Consider the following 6,147-nt stretch of genomic DNA (forward strand, 5'->3'; position numbering starts at 1 on the left):
GTACATTACAGCAGGAAAAGCTTGGCATGGAGCTTGTAAGAAAAACTGCCTTTGGTTTGCCAGATCAAAACACTTACCTATTTCTTGGGGGGGTTGGGGCTGGAAGCGCCTCTGCCCCAAACCTAAGTAGGCTGGTTGTGAAGGGGGTGCTGGGTTTCCGATCAGCAACTCTGCCACCCTGCTTTGATTGCAACTGTGGTCGCAGAGAGCAGCTCGGATGCCTTTTGTTATGTGTCTTCTGGCCCCCCGGCCGGCCGGTGCTGCTGCTGAGGCTGGGCGGCAGCTGCTTCGCCTTTCTTCTACTGTCTGCTGGTGATTGCGGCGATTTGCATTAGCCCGTCCCTCATTGAGATGCTGCTCTTCACACCAGCCTCTCGCCGGCTCCCTCTCCAGAGGGCGGCGCCGCCACAGCCTCCCTCCCTCCCGGCGCCGGGGGGAATAATGGGCTCAGCCGCTCCGGGCCGCCTGCCCCGCCGGGCTCTTCCCTTGGCGCCCTGTCCTCCTGCCTAGGTGCGGGGGAGGAGAAAGGGGCGCTGCTTGTTTTCGCTGGTGCCGCTCGTGTGATTCCGAAATGGCGGGGGGCAGAGGCCCCTACTGGGAAAGTCAGTCAAAACGTGAGGCCCCGTTATTTTGCACTGCCCCACAAATCCCTGTGAGTGCGCGGCGCGGGTCAGGGGCAGCTGCTGTGGTGCCTGCTTCACGGTTCGCAGCTGAAGCAGGGTGCATGCCCGAGGTCTGCTGGGCATCACTTTCTGCTGATGGCAAAATATAGGCTAGCTGGCTAAGCAGGCACCCAGCCTTCAACCCAATCCTACCTTGGTGTGTGCGGTGCTGATTGGCATGTTGTTAACCAGATTATCAGCTCTCTCTTAGTGCATGTCTGTGCATTATGGAAATATCCTACTCTATTGCCTGCATAGTGTGAAAAGGTTCCCTTCACCCTTTTCCACCCCGCCTTAGGTATTAGCACAGCACAAGACAGATCCTACAATATTTACCTAAAGGCTCATCTACAGTATGGCTGAGATTTTCAAAATTGTATGAGATTTCTAAGCCAAATCCCTTCAAATTAATGGGCATTGGGCATGCAAATTCCCTGGATGGCAGCCAGGATGGCGAGCTACATGGGCCCATGGTGCCCATGCTCCAGCAATATTCAGGGCCCAGGGGCTTGGCTCCACCAGTGTTCAGGGCCAGATCTCTCCCCCGGCTCTGCCTGCCACCACTGCACGCCTCTTCTGAGCATCCCTGCCTGCGCCCTAGGCAGCAGGAAGCTGCTCCCTGCAGCTCCATGCTGCACTCTGCTCCTGGCATCAACTGCTGCCACAGGGTCCTAGCACCTCCTAACCACTAGTGCCAGGGCAGGCTGACCCTTACCCCATCCTTCCGCCTTGGATGGACCCTTCCCTTTTCCGGCAGGATCCTCCACCAGCACAAGGGGCTCCCCACGCACAGTCACCACTCCTACCTCTTGCTGGGCAAGAGGCAGCTCCATCCCCCACTCCAGTGAGGCTAAAGTGAGGGGCAGAAGCAGGGGAGGAGGTGCACACATGATGGCAGCCCCTCATTCTGCACCCACCACAGGGGAGGTGAGAGGGCTTCCTGGATCTGAGATGTGCCCTAGGAGCACGTGCAATGACAGTGGTGCGAGGTGAGTGTGCTGCCAGGGAGGGGAGAGCTGGAGGGGCATACTCTCTGACCATACTGGGGGCAGCCTGCCTGCACCCCAAATGCCTCATCCTCAGCCCACCCCAGAGCCCACACCCCCAGCCAGAGCCCTCATCCCCTACACACATCCCAACTCTCTGCCCCAGCCCTAAGCCCCCTCCTGCACTGTGAACCCCTCATCCCTGGCCCCACCCCACAGCCCTCACCTCCGCATCCCAACCCTCTGCCCAAGCCTCTCCCACACACCAAACCCCTCAGCTCCAGCCCCGCCCCAGAGCCCTCGCATTTTTACATTATTTTAAAAAATATATAATGGCTTACAAGGCAGGGGGTGGGGAGGGGGACTTGGACCCGTTCTGGGCACCACCAAAAATTATACAAACCTGCCGCCTCTGCTGGGTAACTTGGAAAATCTCAATCTACATATTTAACCTGGCCAGTGCACAGTTGTCTGGCACAGTTAGGAACTGGCTGTATAGCAAAATAGTGTTTGGTTTGTAGAGTGGTCAGTGTTACAGGGCTAGAGGTACCCGTGTCAGGTGACAGACTTCGGGTATGGCTACACTTACAGTTGTACAGCGTTGGGAGTTACAGCTGTCTTCGTACAGCTGTGTAGGGAAAACGCTGCAGTGTGGCCACACTGACAGCTACCAGCGCTGCAGTGTGGCCACATTTGCAGCTCTGTTGGGAGTGGTGCACTGTGGGCAGCTATCCCAGCGTTCAGGTGGCTGCAACGTGTTTTTCAAAAGAGGGCGGTGAGGGGGAACGTGGAGGAGAGAGAGAGAGTGGATTTTTGGATCTGTCAGCTCCCTGCCTTGCAAGTTCTAAGGACTGGAACATACACATCACCAAACTGCAATCGATTTAAAAGTTTCAAGCCCTTCCCCCACCCCTCTCTTATTCACTAAATGCAAATTATGCGCTCCTAAATAGCCTTCAGACCACATAAGCAGCTGCTCAACACGGACTCCCCTCACCTCCTCTGCCATGTGACTTCTCTCTTCAAGCAAACACCTGTGAACCTTCCAAAGCAATTCCCCTGCCTGCCTCCGCTCGCTGGAGCAAACAGGAGATGTGTTTGTTTTTTAGATAAGCAGCTCAGGGGAGCTCCGAGTTCAGCCATTCTTCCGGTTTGTTGTGAGCAGGCATTCTGGGATACCTCCTAATACCCTCAGGCCAATAACAGTGCTTTTGGTGGCCACACTTGATGAGCAGCGCTGCATCACCAGCGCTGCAATCGTTACACCCCAAGTAGACCAGGTGTACAGCCAGCGCTGCAGCGCTAGATGTGCCTTGCAGGTGTGGACAGTTACTAAGTTGCAGCGCTGTAAACCCATCACCAGCGCTGCAACACTCCAATGTAGCCAAGCTCTTCATGTCTTTACCTCTCCTCAGAGTGGATGAATTGCAAAATTCCACCTAGACTGGGTCTTGTGCTATGGTCCCTAGGGTATCAGCCATTCTTTCCTAGAAGACCCAGATGAATATGGGCATCTGCCATTGTTCCCTGTGGGAGTCTGACCAGTAGTAAATATAGTGATCAGTCAGCCTTCTTAGACCAAAATATTGTTTATCTTGCAGTAGGAGGGACTTGCCTGCGGAGCCGGGGCTGGTAGCTGCCCAACAAAGGTATGAGGCAGCCCTAGCTGAGTAGGGGCTGGAGCAGGTGATGATCTGGCACCTCTGCCATTTGCAGTAAGCAGACTTTCCAGCCAAAAACTGGGCACCTGGCTGCCCTATTACCCTCTTTACACACACACACACTCTCTCTCTTGAGAGAAAGTCCCTTTTTCCCTGTTATACTTCTGTGATTCTTCTGCATTCCCAGGCTTTGACCCTTCTGGTCAAATCCAGTCTGTAGGCTCAGCTAGAGATCAGGCCAGTTGTTTTGGTATTGTGCCATAACAACTCTCAAGTGTTTGCTGACATGGCTATATTGAACTATTCTTTTCCTTTGTGCCTGTTTTCCCAGACACCTGTCTCTTGAATTAACCCCAGTATAGTCAGTCAACAGCCCAATAACCAGATCAACAAACATACAGTACTAATACATTATGAGAGATTTTGAGCTGCTCTGTAACAATCAGTAAAACATGATTTTCCTAACGTTTCTATAGTTTCTATTGATCGCAGTTAACTCACGTGATTAACTCAAAAAAATTAATCGTGATTTTAAAAAGTAAGTATGATTAATCACACTGTTAAACAATATCATACCAATTGAAATTTATTAAATATTTGGATGTTTTTCTACATTTTCAAATATATCGATTTCAATTATGGACACAGAATACAAAGTGTACAGTGCTCACTTTATATTATTTTTATTACAAAAAACACAAAATATATTTGCACAAATAAACAAAAGAAAAAGTATTTTTTAGTTCACCTCAAACAAGTACTGTAGTGCAATCTCTTTATCATGAAAGTGCAACTAACATGTAGGGTTTTTTTGTTAAATAACTGCACTCAAAAACAAAACAATGTAAAACTTTAGAGCCTACAAGTCCATTCAGTCCTACTTCTTGTTCAGCCAATCACTAAGAGAAACAAGTTTGTTTACATTTACGGGAGATAATGCTGCCTACTTCTTAATTACAACTGTGATGGGTTTGGTCACAGAAACTCCCTCAAGACTGTCACTAGATGTGCTGGGATACCACTGAGAACAAACCTCCCTGCCAGAGAAGGCTTCCCTCCACTCCTGTCTTGCTGAGCTAGACACTCCAACCAGTTACAGCACAGACCAAGAGGTTGGGCCACGCTCCCCTGCAGTTCACAAAAACTAAGATTCATTTAGCCCAGGGGCTTCTCAGTTAACAGGGACTTTCCCAGCACCCAGTGTTCAGTCTTTCTGGGAGCCTAAACCCCAAATTAATTCATTTTACTCTGTATAAAAGCTTATACAGGGTAAACTCATAAATTGTCCGCCCTCTATAACACTGATAGGGAGAGATACACAGCTGTTTGCTCTCCCCCCGGTATTAATTACTTACTCTGGGTTAATTAATAAGCAAAAATGTTTTTATTAAATATAAAATGTAGGATTTAAGTGGTTTCAAGTAATAACAGACAGAACAAAGTAAGTTACCAAGCAAAATAAAACAAAACATGCAAGTCAAAGTCTAATACAGTAGGAAACTGAATACAGGTAAATCTCACCCTCAGAGATGTCCCAATAAGCTTATTTCACACACTAGACTCCTTCCTAGACTGGGCCCAATCCTTTTCAGACCAATGTGGTGGTTTATAGCCTTAGTCCATCAATCACTCACACCCTGTAGTTACAGTCCTTTGTCCCAGTTTCTTTCAGGCATCTCTGTGGGGTGAAGAGGCCATCTCCTGGGCCAGCTGAACACAAAATGGAGGAGCTTCCAGGTCCTTTTATATTCTCTCTTGTGGGCGGAAATCCCTTTGTTCTTCTGTGCAAAATCACAGCAACAAGATGGAGTTTGTAGCCACCTGGGCAAGTCACATATCCATGAATGATTCAGCTTTTTGCAGGCTGACGGCATAGTTTACATGTTAGTTTGAACATTCACAGGAAAGCTCAGGTGTGATTGGCGTCTCCAAAAGTCCATTGTCAGTTAAGTGTTTCTTGAATGGGCACTTACTCAGAATAGTCCTTTCTCAAGAAGCTGACCAAATGCTTCATTGATGCTACTTAGAATCAAACACATTGAGATACAAGTAGATAGCCAATATACATAACTTCAAATACAATGATACACACATACAGATAGCATAATCATAACCTGCAAATTACAACCTTTCCTTAGACACCTTACTTGACTTCCTTTGTATAAGATTTGGTGCAACTATAGGACTTTGGTTGCAACAATGATCTATATGGTCACAGTTCATGTAAATAACATTACTACAATGTCACCTGAAAGTAAGAGCATGGTACTTTTGTAGCTGGCATCGCAAGATATTTACGTCGCAAGATATTTACGTGCCAGATGTGCTAAAGATTCATATGCCTCTTCATGCTTCGGCTATTGTTCCAGAGGACACGCTTTCATGCCAATGACGCTTGTTAAAAAAATAATGCATTACTTAAATTTGTGACTGAACATCTTGGGGGAGAATTGTATGTCTCTTGCTCTGTTTTACCTGCATTCTGCCATATATTTCATGTTATAGCAGTCTCGGATGATGACCCAGCACATGTTGTTCACTTTAAGAACACTTTCACTGCAAATTTGACAAAATGCAAAGATGGTACCAATGTGAAATTTCTAAAGATAGCTACAGCACTCCACACAAGATTTAAAAATCTGAAGTGCCTTCCAAAATCTGACAGGGATCAGATGTGGAGCATGCTTTCAGAAGTCTTCAAAGAGCAACACTGATGTGGAAACTACAGATTCCAAACCACCACCAAAAAAAAAAATAAAAAAATTCAACCTTCTGCTGGTGGTATCTGACTCAGATGATGAAAATAAACATGTGTTAGTCTGCAGTGCTTTCTATCAT

At 47.8% G+C, this 6,147-nt stretch overlaps 1 protein-coding gene across 1 annotated transcript in view; it reads right to left on the reverse strand.

Moving 5' to 3' along the window:
* The window catches only part of DCLK1 (doublecortin like kinase 1), a 363,641-nt gene extending 363,218 nt beyond the window's left edge, over positions 1-423 (reverse strand). The window contains 1 exon segment of the mRNA XM_030543952.1: positions 78-423. The gene's annotated coding sequence lies outside the window, so the exon portion shown is untranslated.
* Positions 424-6,147: the final 5,724 nt, after the last annotated feature.

This window comes from Gopherus evgoodei, chromosome 1 (genome assembly GCF_007399415.2).
Source record: "Gopherus evgoodei ecotype Sinaloan lineage chromosome 1, rGopEvg1_v1.p, whole genome shotgun sequence".
Taxonomy (NCBI): Eukaryota; Metazoa; Chordata; order Testudines; family Testudinidae; genus Gopherus; species Gopherus evgoodei.